Here is a 16,776-nt window from a genome sequence, read left to right on the forward strand (position 1 = left end):
GCTAAAAATTATTAGTAATTTGAAACCTGGTGGAGCTTAGTATAGATGGCCTAATAGAATGAGTACCACACACGGCTACAGGCTCAAAATTATTTTTCAGTCAAGATGCAGCTAAAAATTATTAGTAATTTGAAAGCTGGTGGAGCTTAGTATAGATGGCCTAATAGAATGAGTACCACACACTGCTACTATGCCCAAAATTATTTTCCAGGCAAGATGCAGCTAAAAATTATTAGTAATTTGAAAGCTGGTGGAGCTTAGTATAGATGGCCTAATAGAATGAGTACCACACACTGCTACTATGCCCAAAATTATTTTCCAGGCAAGATGCAGCTAAAAATTATTAGTAATTTGAAAGCTGGTGGAGCTTAGTATAGGTGGCCTAATAGAATGAGTACCACACACTGCTACTATGCCCAAAATTATTTTCCAGGCAAGATGCAGCTAAAATTATTAGTAATTTGAAAGCTGGTGGAGCTTAGTATAGATGGCCTAATAGAATAAGTACCACTCACTGCTACAGGCCCAAAATTATTTTCCAGGCAAGATGCAGCTAAAAATTATTAGTAATTTGAAAGCTGGTGGAGCTTAGTATAGATGGCCTAATAGAATGAGTACCACACACTGCTACAGGCCCAAAATTATTTTCCAGGCAAGATGCAGCTAAAAATTATTACTAATTTGAAAGCTGGTGGAGCTTAGTATAGATGGCCTAATAGAATGAGTACCGCACACTGCTAATATGCCCAAAAGGTTTTACTTGGCTAGGTGCAGTAAAAAATTTGTATTACATACACAGGTGGTGTAGCTTGCAACACAGTTAGTCTACTCCACTGACTAACACACACTGCTAATATGCCAAAAAGGTTTTACTTGGCTAGGTGCAGTAAAAAATTTGTATTACATACATTACATACACAGGTGGTGTAGCTTGCAACACAGATAGGCTACTCCACTGACTAACACACACTGCAAGATGCCCAAAAGGATTTGCTTAGCTAGATTTAGCCAAATGCTGTGAAAAACACTTGCACAGCACTAAAACAGACCTTCCTGGCAAAAAGTGATAAGAACTGATGTAACCTAGCCCTCAAAAGGGCTGCAATTACAACTAATCACTACTCCCAACCTATCTGTCTATTTAAGAGCACAGACCTGCCTGCTAAAAGTCATAGGAAATGCTGTAACCTAGCCCTCAAAATGGCTACAATTAGAACTAGTCCCTACTCCCAAGCTATCTGTCTATTTCAGATAAAATTTGCTTGCAATTCACACAGTTATACTGTATAGCACGCACACAGCAGCAGCGGTGCCGTCTAACACTCAGCTACAGCAGTGAGAAAATGGTGGCGACGGGGAAAATGGCTGGGTCTTATAGGGCAAGGACATGTGACATACACAGCCAATGACACATGCCCTTGCTTGTGTGAAAAAAAGCAGTTCGCTCCGTGTGTGCGCTGCTGATAGGCTGACAGACTGTACCTCCCAACTGTAAATGCGGGAAAGAGAAAAAAAATGGAGATCTTCATTATTTCTGCAGAGATCCATCCCATGCCCCTCCCCCCGCCCCGCTGTACACTCAAACTGTGTATTAACATTGATTATCAGCATTACTGTGAAAAAATCCAGTTACGATTTTGGTGCACGAACAGTTATCGAACATAACCTCGAACAGTGGATTTTTTTCAAATCGTTCGGGTTCGTCGAACGGCTCGAACATCGCCCAAAACAGCTCGAATTTGAGATTGGCGAACAGTTCGTTTCAAACGCCGCTCATCTCTAATCCTTAGCCAGCATAGATGCAGACGGAAGACCAGGCAGAGGGATGAAGTGGGCCATCTTAGAAAAGCGGTCAGCAACCACCCAAATGACAGTACAACCGGCAGAAACAGGGAGATCCATAATGAAGTCCATTGCAATGTGTTGGCATGGAGCGGAAGGCCCGGGAAGAGGAAGGAGACGGCCGGCAGGAAGGTGCCTTGGAATCTTGTTACGGGCACAAGAAGAACAAGCCGCGACAAAGTCTGCAACATCCTTGCACACACAGGGAAGGCCACCAGTAATGTCGGGCAACGAGCAGAAAGGTCTTCCTCTGGCCAGCATGACCGGCTAGTTTGGATGAATGGTCCCAGAGTAGAACCTTCCATCGACCTGGAACCGCTACAAAGGTCTTACCGGGTGGAAGATGAGATAAGTCAAATGGAGCAACAGTCATTACTTTGGAGGGATCAATAATATGTAGAGGCTCCTCCTCTTGGTCAGAAGACAGGAATGAGTGGGATAGAGCATCAGCTTTAATGTTCTTGTCCGCCGGGCGGTAGTGCAGAATGAAGCCGAATCGGGCAAAGAATAGAGACCACCCGGCCTGACACGGATTTAGTCTCTGGGCGTTCTTTAAATAAGCGAGGTTTTTGTGGTCAGTGTAGATGACCATGGGTGCAGAGCCCCCTCCAGAAAGTAGCGCCACTCTTCCAGTGCTAATTTGATGGCCAGCAGCTCACGATCTCCTATGGAGTAGTTGCGCTTGGACGAAGAGAAGAGCTTGGAGAAGAAGCCGCAGGTTACCGCTCTCCCGGACGAGGATTTCTGGGTGAGCAGCGCTCCAGCTCCGGAGGAGGATGCATCACCCTCCAGAAAGAACTGCTTGTTGCAATTCGGACGGTGCAGCACATGAGCGGAGGAGAAGGCTTGTTTAAGTGAGATGAAGGCCTTCTCCGCTTCGGAAGTCCATTCCCTGGGATTTGCTCCTTTATGGGTGAGCGCAGAGATGGGAGCAGTATGGGAGGAGAAATGAGGAATGAAGAGGCGGTAATAGTTTGCGAAGCCCAGGAATCGCTGAATAGCCTTCAACCCCTCTGGCAGGGGCCACTTTAAGACGGCAGACACCGTCTCGGGATCCATCCACAGACCAGTCTCGGAGATAATATAGCCCAGGAATGGCAGAGAGGTCTGCTCAAAGAGGCATTTCTCAAATTTAGCGTATAGGTGATTCTTCCGGAGCCTTAGCAGAACCTGACAAACATCCCTCCGGTGTGAGGGCAGATCCAGAGAGAAAACCAAGATATCGTCCAGGTACACCACCACACAAGAATACAGGAGATCACAGAAGATGTTGTTAACCAGCTCCTGGAATCCAGATGGGCAGTCTCGAAGAAGCGGGTCTCACCACTGGAAATAGAAACAGACAGAGTCAAGGACGGAGAGGATTTACTCTTGCCTAGGACGACCTAGACACTCCGAGCGGTCCTAGACACTAGAGTTTCCTGGCCTCACCAGGCAGGAACGGATCAGATGCTCTATACTGCCACAGTAGAAGCAACTCCCCTCAGCTCGGCGCGTCTCCAGGCGAGACTTGACCATCTTGGTTTGGTCAATTTGCATAGGCTCAGGCGAAAATGCCCGGGGAATTGCTGGTTGCGAAGCTGGCCTTTTGAATGTTGGAGCGAGATGCAGAAATCTTCTCTCTCGGGTAGTCTCCTTAGCACGTTCCAGAAAACGGATGTCAATCCAGGTAGCTAATGACACCAGGTCGTCCAGGGTGGAAGGGATGTCACAACCGGCTAGCTCATTCTTGATCCAGCCGGAAAGACCCTCCCAAAAGGTGGACACCAGGGCCTCGTTGTTCCAGGCAAGTTCAAATGCGAGGGTTCAGAAACGTATGGCATACTGGCCCACAGTAAGACTCCCTTGGCGGAGACTGAGAAGTGAGGAGGAAGGCAGCAAGGAAAGCCAAAAGATCATACACCAGGGGATCCCCTCTTTCCCACAGAGGGTTTAGCCATGCCAATGCCTCCCCGGTGAGGTGAGACATGATGAACGCCACTTTGGCCCGGTCGGAGGTGACCTGGTGTGCCAGGAGTTCAAAGTGCAGCGTGCAATGATTTATGAAACCCCAATATAAGACGAGGTCACCACCAGAATGTGGAGGCGCAGAGAGCTGGGGTCCAAAGCCGGGTGCCACAGCGCCACTGGGTTGAGGAGCCACCGAAGCGGGTGCCGCTCGGCTAGAGACTAGTGTTGAGCCACCCCCGTAGTGTTCGAGTTCGGTTCGGTTCGTCGAACACCCGTGTGTTCGCCGAACTGTTCGTTGAACTGTTCGTCGAACACCTTCGAACACCGTTAAAACCAATGGCAGGCAAACAAAAACACATAGAAACACATAGAAAACACCTTCAAAGGTGTCCAAAAGCTGACAAACTGCTCAGAAGACACAACTAACACATGGAAAAGTGACAAGTACATATAGTCATGCGAAAAGAAAAGAGGTGGAGGAGTAAAAGGAGGGGGAGACACAGATATAGGCATGTCATGCCCTTCTAAAATCTAAAAAGTGAGAAGCCGACACGTTCAGTCCGCTCCTGCCCGTGCCACCTCCGCGTCGCCGGGTTTGTGCCAGAGCCGCGGTGAACCCTGACGGCCAGCCCCCCTCTCCCAATACTGGTGCCTGTCCGCTGGTGGGTCGAGCGAGCCCCCCTGTGGTGGAGGCAGCTCTAAGCTTTTTAATTTAAATTGTCTCTCTAATTTGAATGAATACACTTTAAATCCATTTACAAGGATCTATTGGAGGGCAAGTCTCATGCCAGCAGCCGCGTAATTCCAGCTCCAGTAGCGTCCACTAAAGCTGCTGCAGTTAAAAAGCTTTTATAAGGATCGAGCTCGGCTGTCCACCGCAAGGCATCCTACTGCCAGTCCCAGCCCTATGCCTTGGGGTGCCTCCTGGTGCTCTTCACTGAGTATCCCGTGGTCCCGAAGCATTTCCTTTGAAAAAATTAAGTGTCCAAACTACAGGTGGTGTAGCTTGCTTAACAGCCGGGATAATCCGCTGACTAGCAGACACTGCTACTAGGCACAAAGTATTTCCTGGGCTAGATGCAGTTAAAAATTTGTAATTAGATACTCTCGATGGATGCTGAGAAAGCATTCCATAGAGTCTCCTGGCACGCCATATATGATTCTCTTAAAAAGCTTGGGGTAGGGGTCTAGGGGACCCTTTTATAGCCAAAATCACGGCCCTGTATCGCAATACGTCACCTAGGCTGAAGATAAATGGAACTGTAGCACCCTGAGGGCTCGGTTGCTACAGAGGTATTGCACCTCACCCAGAGGTGTGATATCTCACTCTCAGGTAAGGATGTAGTGTGGATCAGGACCCGACACCTGCATGCATTACACCACATTGCCGTGGGGCAGGGCGACCAATATGCCCCTGAGATGGGCACGACAGTCCCTGTCCCTGGCTGGAGTGGGGGGAGGGAACACTGAGGAAGGGGAACCCTGTAGTGCAGGAGCAGGGAGGAAGCGGTTCCTGGTTGCATTGAGAAGGGAATATAAAAGGTGGGCACCATCTTAGTTCAGTGCAGAGAAGTCTGAGCAGAAGTGGCAGGGAGCAGGGGCTCTGCATGAGCTCTGCTCCAGAGGCGGGCCTAATAACAGAGGCCCAGGCCTGGAAGAGGGAGAAGGAAGGAAGAGGAGCGGAGAAGGCTCCAGGAACGAGGAACGAAGGGATCCCAGGGGTGCGGATGGGCGAGTCGCCACCGCACGCCCGAATCCACCTGCGTGGAGGGGTCAGGCCAAAGGGGGAGACCGGTCCCCGAAACTAGTGGAGGCAGGAAACGACCCTCAGCTAGAAACAGGAGGCTGTGACATTTTATGTGGCGCAGCCCCTCGCTACACCCGCTAGGAAGGCACCACATAGGGTCAGGGAAACTGGTGCCAAGTTTACCAAGAGGAGGCCCGAGGCAGCCGGACAGAAGGGTTGGTAAGAAAGGCCAGACAAAGGACACACAAAGGGGGTCCTGTGAAGTGCTCCAAAGTTATCTGGGAGTTGTCTGAGCCCCTCACCTGGTGAGCACAGTACGACGTGGGCAGCCGTTACCTGCAGACGTGGTCTGGATAATAAGAACTGTGAGTAAAGGCCCTGGACTGCATCACTGACTCCGTGTCGTTACTGCTGCTGCCCTGCACCATCACCCCCATCCTCCGCATACACTGCCCTGAGGCTATACTCCTCCCGTGGGGAGTTATGCTACGCTCTGCTGCACCCACAACACCAGCCTCAGCGGTCTGCCCTGGAGCGGCGGTTCACTCTGACCGCAATCCACGGGTGGCGTAGTCGGACATTTAAACATCAAAATCACATAAATAGTTCCGCCACTGGTTTGACCGCCCTGAGCCACGGAACCGGGTCGCCGCCACGGAGACTACAACCACCAGCATCCACCAAAAAGGGTCCGGCTCCGGGTGTACCAAGGCCCAGGGGGCGTGTCAGAACATTTTCATCACCTTTCACAATCACCAATGGGACAAGGCAGGGATGTTCTCTGTCCCCTCTCTTATACATCCTAGTGATGGAGCACCTGCTCTCATCAATTCGCCATAACCCCAATATTAGGTGGATTGAGGTGGGAGGCACCGAGTACAAGTGCTCTCTATTTGCTGATGATGTCCTAGTATATATCACTCAATCACATATATCCATCCATGCTGTTATGGCTGAAATAGATCACTTTGTTACATGGTCAAATTTTAAAATCAATGCAGCGAAGTCTGAGGCCCTCGATGTCTCCCTCCCCAAATCCATATAGGATTCCATCCAGTCCAACTTTCCCTTTGCCTGGCCCTCACAGGGTATCAAATACTTAGGAATTCCTATTCATAGAGACCTCTCCCATCTATGTTATCTTAATTTTGGGCCCTTTATTGAACAACTCCATACAGACCACGGTTGGCAAGTTAGAACTGTAAGATTCACTACGTGAACCACTGGTGTTTTGTGGAAAAGCACATGTACACTGTGTTCCAAATTATTATGCAAAAAGTGTTTAGGAGTGATAAGGGAAGAATTTGTTTGTTTGTCAGTTAAACTCATTGATGGTGATGTGTGTCAGGGCTCTTTATATCACTGTAAGCAATTGCAGACACCTGTGCTAATTAGTTTGGCAGGTGTGTCCAATGAAAGGCAAGACTACTTAAGAAGGCTGTCTCACATTATTAAGCAGCCTACATTTTCTGCCAAAATGGGAAAGAAAAAGGATGTGTCGGCTGCTGAGAAGCAACAAATTGTGGAGTGTTTAGGTCAAGGCATGACTACAATCAACATTGTGCGATGATCAGGATGAAGTGTCTTGGCAATCAAGAAGTATGTAGCTGATTCACAGTACACACGTGTGCGTGCTGATAAGGGCAAATTGAGGACTCTTTCCTACAGGCAATTACGTCAGGTTGAAAGAGCAGCGGCAAAAAAGCCTTGTCATAGCAGCAGACAAGTTTTTGAAGCTGCTGGTGCCTCCAACGTCCCCCGAACAACAAGATGCAGGGTCCTTCAGAGGTTTGCAGCTGTGCATACGCCATCCTGTCGACCTCCTCTATCCACTTCACACAAGCAGAAACGGCTCCAGTGGGCCAAACATTACATGAAGACTGATTTCAAAACTGTTTTGTTCACGGATGAGTGCCATGCAGCGCTCGATGGTCCAGATGGATGGAGTGGAGGATGGCTGGTTGATGGACACCCCACGCAAACACGGCTACAGCGCCAACAAGGAGGAGGTGGAGTAATGTTTTGGGCTGGAATCATGGGGAGAGAGATTGTCGGCCCCTTTAGGATCCCTGAAGGCACTAAAGATGAACTCCATAATGTATGTGGATTTTCTCAAACAGCACTTCCTGCCATGGTTCAAGAAGAAGAACCGTGTATTTCACAGCAAGATCATTTTTTTGCATGATAATGCACCATCTCATGCTGCACATAAAACATCTGCATCTCTGGCTGATATGGGCATAAAAGGGGACAAACTTATGGTGTGACCCCCATGCTCCCCTGACCTCTACCGCATTCAGAACCTTTGGAGCATCATTAAAAGGAGTGTCTATGATGGCGGGAGGCAGTTCACATCTAAGCAACAGCTCTGGGAGGGTATTCTGTCCTCATGCAAAACAATTGAAGCAGAAACCATCCAAAACCTGACAAATTCAATGGACGAGAGAGTTCAGAAGCTCCTTTCGAACAAGGGGTCCTATGTGAAAATGTAACATCACCTAGAATAAAGTTTTGAGTTGAAAACTGTTTGATTTCAGTTTCTAACAACCTGCTAATGCTTATAATTTCAAAAATGACCATTTTTTTGGTCTTTATTAAAATGAAAAGGTTGATCGAAAAGTTTGGGGGATCTAAGAGTGTGGCAACCCAGTAGTCATGATTACTTCGAATTCTGACAATATGAGGGTCATGCTGCAGGTAGTGCAGCAAGAAGGCACTTATGTGTCTTGCGCATCTCGGAGCCCCAAAATTATTTTCCGGGCTAGATGCAGCTAAAAATTATTTTTAATTTTAAATCTGGTGGAGCTTATTATAGATGGCCTAATAGGATCAGTGCTGCACACTGCTACAAAGCCCAAATTATTTTCCAGCCAAGATACAGATAAACATGATTAGTAATTTGAAAGCTTAAAACGGTTGGTAGGGTGATTTTAACCAATCATCAAGCTTTTACTCTCCCCAGGATGACACAGGGGTAGAAAAGTCGTTTCGGATCCATGATTTGTTCATCTTTATGAACGTGAGTCTGTCTTCATTATCAGTGGAGAGCCGCGTGCGCTTATCTGTCAGCACACCACCAGCAGCGCTGAACACACGTTCAGACAGAACGCTGGCTGCGGGGCATGACAAGATCTCCAAGGCGTAAGTGGCTAGCTCCGGCCATTTATCCAGATTGGAAGCCCAAAAAGAGCAAGGGTCCAATGACACAGTCATGGCTTCAATGTTTACTTGGAGATACTCCTGTACCATCGTCTCTAGGCGTTGACTATGTGTCAGACTTCTTGTCTCCTGTGGCCTTGCAAAGGATGGGCTAAAAAAGTGGTGAAATGATTCCGCAAAATTGATGTTACCAGCAGATACTGTGGTTCTGTTACGGTTTGAGTGCTGAACACTTGACGCTCCCACGGTTGGCAAGTTGGAACTGTGAGATTCACTACGTGCACCACTGGTGTTTTGTGGAAAAGCACATGTAAGATTCTGCAACAGTCTCTGCTGATACTCCTGCATGCGTGCATCCCTTTCTATGGCAGGAATAATTTCGGCAAATTTACTTTTGTACCGGGGATCTAACAGTGTGGCAACCCAGTAGTCAGGATTATTTCTAATTCTCACAATTCGAGGGTCATGTTGCAGGTAGTGCAGCAAGAAGATACTCATGTGTGTTGCGCATCCAGGAGCACCAAGTCCCTGTTGTGTTGGTGGCGAGGTAACAATCATGGTTCCTTCCTCTGTCCTCTCCCCCCAACCTCGCACAACAGAAATGTGATCAAGGTCTCCCTCATCTGATGAGTCTTCCATCAGTTCGTCCTCCACTTCTTCCTGGGCTCCTGCACCTTCCTCACTAGTTTGGCTGCTACCATGCGCCCTGGTAAAACCATCTGCCCACCCTCACATGCCTGCCGCCTTGGTGCTGCCGACCGTCTGGACCTTGCAGATGTTAGCCCTTCCGCATACAACTCCTCCTCCTCTACTTCCTCCACCTCCTCTTGTGCCACCACCTGACTCCGAATTCTGTTTAACATGTGCTCCAGCATGTAAATCACTGGAATAGTCATGCTGATAATGGCATCGTCAGCACTAAACATCTTCGTCGCCATTTCAAAACTGTGCAGAAGGGTGCATAGGTCCCTGATCTGAGACCACTCCTCCAGCGTGATTTGCCCCACCTCTGAATCTCGTTGGCCCAGGCTATACGTCAGAACGTATTACACCAGGGCTTGTCGGTGCTGCCACAGTCGCTGCAACATGTGCAGAGTTGAATTCCACCGGGTAGGCACAACGCATTTTAGCCGGTGAAGTGGCAGGCCCAACGACTTCTGTAGAGATGTAAGTCGCTGAGCTGCGGGATGCGAACGGCGGGAGTGAGCACACAGCGACCGTGCCCTCTGCAGAAGGCCATCTAGTCTGGGATAGTGGGCTAAAAATTGCTGGACAACCAGGTTCAACACGTGAGCCATACAAGGCACGTGTGTGACATTGCCCCGGCGAAGGGCCGCACCCAGGTTTGTAGCATTGTCGCACACGGCCTTCCCTGGTTTCAGGTCCAGTGGAGACAACCATTCATGAAATTGGTTCTCCAGAGTTGACCACAACTCCTCAGCTGTGTGACTCACATTTCCCAGACATTTCAATGTAAAAACCGCCTGATGACGTTGAGCCCTACTGCCAGCATAGTAAGGAGGTGTGCAGGATCCCTTCTGCGCAGTTAGAAAGCTTGTGGCATGACCAGACAGGCTTTGGGTGCAGGTGGAAGACCGAGAGGAGGTTGAGGAGGCAGAAGCAGTGGAGGAACTTTGACATAAAGAGGATTGACGCACAACTCGTGGGGACGGCAAGACTTGGACAGCAGCCCCTTGTCCTGCTGTCACCATAGTTACCCAGTGCCCAGTCAGCGACATGTAACGCCCCTGTCCATGCCTACTCGTCCAAGTGTCTGTGGTGAAATGCACCCTGTCACACACAGAGTTTTTCAAAGAAGCGGTGATGTTGTGTGCGACATGCTGGTGGAGCGCAGGCACACCTTTTTTTGAGAAGTAGTGCCGACTGAGCATCTGGTACTGGGGCACTGCGACGGACATAAGGTCTCGAAAATCCTCTGTGTCCACCAGGCGGAAAGGCAGCATTTCTGTAGCCAAGAGCTTGCAGATGGTGAAATTCAACCTCTTAGCTTTCTCATGGCTAGGAGGAAATGGTCTTTTACTTGTCCACATCTGAGGGACCGAGGGCTGGCTATTGTGCTTAGACGGGGTTGATAAGGGTGTCCCCGGCAAACTGCCGGTCTGTGAGGAAGATGCAGGCGGACATGTTAGGTTGCCTTGATCCAAAGGTGGTGCTATCGATGTCGGACAGCGCTCAACACCAGCTGGTGTTACCACCTCCAAAGAAAATGATGACCTGCCAATCACGCTGGCTGTTGCGGGTAAAGAGGTGGCAGGTCTGCGCCCCAAAACAGGTGTGACTGCTGTCCCCCCAGTCACAGAGGATGAAGAGGCCGCGGATGCACAAGATATGGCAGACGGTGGTTGACCCGGCCGGCTAGGCCGCATTGTAGCACACTGAGCTTCCCACTGCAACTTATGCTTCATGTCCATGTGCCGGTTCATGCATGAAGTACTCAAACTATGTATTTTTTGGCCTCTACTTAGCTTTTGCTGACAAATGTTACAGATAACATGAGTTGGGTCATCTTTATCGATCTGAAAAAATGCCCAGGCTATGCAAGGCTTAGCACCCATGCGACCTGAAGAGCCACCACGACTTGTGGTGAGAGGCAGAGTTGTGTTTGAGGATGCAGTTGTTGACGTGCTTCCAGTACTACGTCTCTGTCCAGGAAGGCGCAACCTGACCTCGTCGTCACTAGCATCTTCCTCCACCTCCTCTGCTGACCTCATCTCTTGGCTGACTGTGGGTTGACAGTAAGTGGGATCTCCAACCTCATCATCATCACCCTGTGCGTTATCACACCCGTCGTCCTCAGAGCCAACCTGTTCCTGCCCTGACAAAAAACTAAAGTTGTCGCTCCAATCAGGTATTTGAGTCTTATCATCGTCTTCCTCATTGTCTCCACCAACAGGAGTTACAGTTTGGGAATGAGGGTCTACATTATGGTCAGAACCTTCTGCGTCTGGTCCTGGATCCGACTCATAAAGATTCTGGGCATCAGTGCAGATCATTTCCTCGTCTGGATTCACAGAAGCGCTGGAGTCGACCTCTGATTCCCAGGCTATAGTATGAGTAAACAGCTCTGCAGACTCAACCATCTGTTCTACCTCATACTCAGACGGGCAGCTGGAGATTTGGGAGCTGTGAGGAAGCAAGTGCGATTGGGGTGACACCTTTGAGGACTGGAGTATTTGTGATGTTGAAGTTGATGTGGAGGAGAGCCCACTTAAAGAAGCACTTGATATCCATTGACGCACCTGCTGTTTTTGTGCCTCATCTGGAATTTGTAGCGATTGGCGTGGCCGTAAGAAAGGGATCTTATCACATTGTCCGCTAAAAGAAGTAGACATTTTAGTTTGGCTGGAAGATGGTCTTTCTTCTGCAGATGTTACTGTTGCTTTAACACCTACCCCACGGACACAACCTTTTTTCCCCTTCCCAACACACCTATTCCCCTTTCCACCAGCAGCAGGCCTTTTTCCACTCATTTTGGTGGTTAACTAATTCACAACTCTGGAGTTGTTTGCACAAAAAAACAATGGATGGGAACCGAGCAGAGCTGAGTGGCCAAACTGTGGTATTAGGCCAAAACTATTGGCTGGGTTAGATGCAGAAAAAAATTATATTCAATTTGCAACCTGATGGAGGTCAGTATAGATGGACTAATAGAACAAGTCCCACACACAGCTAGAAGCCCAAATATTTTTTCAGAGGTAGATGCAGAAAAAAAATTTATTCAGTTTGCAACCTGATGGAGGTCTGTATAGATGGATTAATAGAACAAGTCCCACACACAGCTACAAGCCCAATATTTTTTCAGAGGTAGATGCAGAAAAAAAATATATTCAGTTTGCAACCTGATGGAGGTCAGTATAGATGGACTAATAGAGAAAGTCCCACACACTGCTAGAAGGCCAAATATTTTTTCAGAGCTAGATGCAGACAAAAAATTATTTTGAATTTGCAACCTGATGGAGGTCAGTATAGGTGGACTAATAGAACAAGTCCCACACACTGCTAGAAGGCCAAATATTTTTTCAGAGCTAGATGCAGAAAAAAATTATATTCAGTTTGCAACCTGATGGAGGTCTGTATAGATGGATTAATAGAACAAGTCCCACACACAGCTAGAAGCCCAAATATTTTTTCAGAGGTAGATGCAGATAAAAATTATTTTTAATTTGCAACCTGATGGAGGTCAGTATAGATGGACTAATAGAGAAAGTCCCACACACTGCTAGAAGGCCAAATATTTTTTCAGAGCTAGATGCAGATAAAAATTATTTTTAATTTGCAACCTGATGGAGGTCAGTATAGATGGACTAATAGAACAAGTCCCACACACAGCTAGAAGCCCAAATATTTTTTCAGAGGTACTGTAGATGCAGATAAAAATTATTTTTAATTTGCAACCTGATGGAGGTCAGTATAGATGGACTAATAGAGAAAGTCCCACACACTGCTAGAAGGCCAAATATTTTTTCAGAGCTAGATGCAGCAAAAAATTATATTCAGTTTGCAACCTGATGGAGGTCAGTATAGATGGACTAATAGAGAAAGTCCCACACACTGCTAGAAGGCCACATATTTTTTCAGAGGTAGATGCAGAAAAAAATATATTCAGTTTGCAACCTGATGGAGGTCTGTATAGATGGATTAATAGAACAAGTCCCACACACAGCTAGAAGCCCAATATTTTTTCAGAGGTAGATGCAGAAAAAAATATATTCAGTTTGCAACCTGATGGAGGTCAGTATAGATGGACTAATACAACAAGTCCCACACACAGCTAGAAGCCCAATATTTTTTCAGAGGTAGATGCAGAAAAAAATATATTCAGTTTGCAACCTGATGGAGGTCTGTATAGATGGATTAATAGAACAAGTCCCACACACAGCTAGAAGCCCAATATTTTTTCAGAGGTAGATGCAGAAAAAAATATATTCAGTCTGCAACCTGATGGAGGTCAGTATAGATGGACTAATACAACAAGTCCCACACACAGCTAGAAGCCCAATATTTTTTCAGAGGTAGATGCAGAAAAAAATATATTCAGTTTGCAACCTGATGGAGGTCAGTATAGATGGACTAATACAACAAGTCCCACACACAGCTAGAAGCCCAATATTTTTTCAGAGCTAGATGCAGAAAAAAATTATATTCAATTTGCAACCTGATGGAGGTCAGTATAGATGGACTAATAGAATGATGCTATGCCCAAAAGATTTTACTTCACTAGGTGCAGTAAAAAAATTGGTATTCTATACACAGGTGGTATATCTTGCAACACAGATAGGCTACTCCACTGACTAACACTCTGCAATAGGCCAAAAAGGATTAGCTTTGCTAGATTCAGCCAAATGCTGTGAAAAAAACTTGCACAGCACTGGCACAGACCTGCCTGGCAAAAACTGATAGGAACTGATGTAACCTAGTCCTGAAAAGGACTCCAATTACAATTAGTCTTTACTCCCACAATCTATCTATTTAAGAGCACAGACTTGCCTGATAAAAGTCATAGGAAATGCTGTAACCTAGTCCTTAAAAGGACTGCAATCACAACTATTCCCTACTCCCAAGCTATCTGTAGATTTGTGCGAAAATTGGCTTGAAATTAACAAGGTATAGCGCACACAGCAACAGCGGTGCCGTCTAACACGCAGCTGCAGCAGTGAGAAAATGGTGGCGATGGGGAAAATGGCTTGGTCTTATAGGGCAAGGACATGTGACATACACTGCCAATGACACATGCCCTTGCTTGTGTGAAAAAAAGCACTTCGCTCCGTGTGTGCGCTGTTGATAGGCTGACAGATTGCACCTCCCCACTGTAAATGCGGGAAAGAGAAAAAAAAATGGAGATCTTCATTGTTCCTGCAGAGATCCATCCCCTGCCCCTCCCCCCACTCCGCTGTACACTCAAACTGCGTATTAACATTAATTTTCATCATTACTGAGAAAAAATCCAGTTATGATTTTGGTGCACGAACAGTTATCGAACATAACCTCGAACAGCCGAATTTTTCTCAAATTGTTCGTGTTCGCCGAACGGCTCGAACACCGCCCAAAACAGCTTGAATTTGAGATTGGCGAACAGTTCGAGTAGAACAACGCTCATCTCTACTAGAGACGGACACAGATGGGGTGGACAGCGTGTCCAGGCGGGAGTTGACAGTCCGCAGATAGGACAGGATAGTTTCCTGTTGGGATCTCTGACATGAGACCTTCTGGTAAAGGTCAGAGAGCGAAGGAGCCTGGGGGCCACCGGGTTCCATGGCCTGTGCAAACTGTTACAGGTCCGGGTGGTGGAACCTCTGTGCTTCGGTGCAAGGAGGGACTAGAGGGGCGTGACTAAGTGCTTACTCGGCCTGACCCAGGTCACACTCCGGTTTAGTCGACTCCGTGAACCAGGGAGGCACCGGGCAGGTGAACCAGGTGCCACTCTGGGACCGACCTTGTGTGAGAGCAGGTGACTCCCACGGGTCAGATGACAGGAACTGACCAGTACAGCGGATGAGCACGGCAGGAAGGCTGACGGGTGGTCCGGGTTGATCAGTAGGCAGGTACGGCAGATAGTCAGACAGGTGCTTCGGGTAGGCAAGCAGGCGGGTACGGCGGATAACCAGACAGGTGCTCCGGGTAGGCAGGCTGGCGGGCACGGCTGGTTACTGGCAGGTGCTCCAGGTAGGCAGGCTGGCGGGCACGGCAGGTAACTGGCAGGTGCTCCAGGTAGGCAGGCTGGCGGGCACTGCAGGTAACTGGCAGGTGCTCCAGGTAGGCAGGCTGGCGGGTATGGCAGGTAACTGGCAGACTGGCGGGCAGGACTGTTAGACAGACTGGCGGGCTGGACTGTAGACAGACTGGCGGGCTGGACTGTAGACAGACTGCCGGGTTGGACTGTTATACAGATTGGCAGGCAGGACAGACGGGCAGTGGGACCTGAGGGCTGAGGCAAGTGTTAGCACATGAAACAACAACCTTGCACAGGGACCTCCATTATGGAGGAGGTGCCTTATAAAGCGGAAGTCCTCCGGCCATTGGCCGGGGACTCTTTAGGATGGAGCGCGGCCCCTTTAAGAGGGAGGGAGCGCACGTGCCCTAAGCACAGTGCCTGGGAAGCTGCACAGCAGCAGCAGGGGAGCAGGAAGACGACGGACCGGGACCGCGGCGGTGAGGGGAACGGCGTCTCTGCCCGGCAGGAGGCAGAGACGCCGATGCTACAGTGTATATGTTGTGTAATACTTATACTAACTCTAAACAAGCAAATATCTCCTTGACTCATCAGCAGCTCTCCCTACTCTGCCTGTTTCCGGGGTAGACTGTGACGAGCATAGCGGTGCCAGGTCTTATTTAGACCTCATGAAGCTGTGCGGCCAGCCAATCACTGTAATGCCCACAACCAACATGGCTACGGCATTACAGTGCATGGCAAGCAATCCCTGCATGTTTATTGGCTCTCCAAAGAGCACCAAACATGCAGGGTGGGGACCCGAGTTCTCGCCTGAGAAACCCGGAAATACTCACTGAGCGCCGAGATTGTCGAGCACCATGATGCTCGGGCGAGTACTGAGCAGTGGCGAGCACGTTCGCTCATCACTAGTTAGCAACTGAAAAAAATAGGTTTTTTTACTCTGCACACAGTTGAATTCCAGCGCCACTAAATGAAAAGGTGAGCTTTGGCATGCTGAATCACATTAGCTACTGAAAAAAATAGTTTTTTTTTCATTCTGCACGCAGCTGAATTTCAGCACCACTAAATGAAAAAGTGAGATATGGTGTGCTGTATCATGTTAGCAACTGAAAAAAATAGATTTTTAAAGGTGTACTGGTTCATGGAGTACAATAGAAGCAGTGCACAACAGAATTCTATGAAATGTGCCCTGCTGTCTTTGTATGGACCTCACTAATGGCACAAGAAAAAAAAAATCTGCTGGAAGGTCTATTTCACAGCCACACAGGACACTCACTATCAAAACCATCTGACTTAGAAGCAACCGCCTACCTATCTAAAATCTCTCATGAATCCAGGAGCAGACCGGGAGCATCCTCTCTGTGATGTTACACTGACAAAATGGCGC

This window comes from Phyllobates terribilis, unplaced genomic scaffold (assembly GCF_046119375.1).
Source record: "Phyllobates terribilis strain yellow unplaced genomic scaffold, ASM4611937v1 Scaffold_5__5_contigs__length_657084704, whole genome shotgun sequence".
In the NCBI taxonomy this organism is placed as follows: Eukaryota; Metazoa; Chordata; class Amphibia; order Anura; family Dendrobatidae; genus Phyllobates; species Phyllobates terribilis.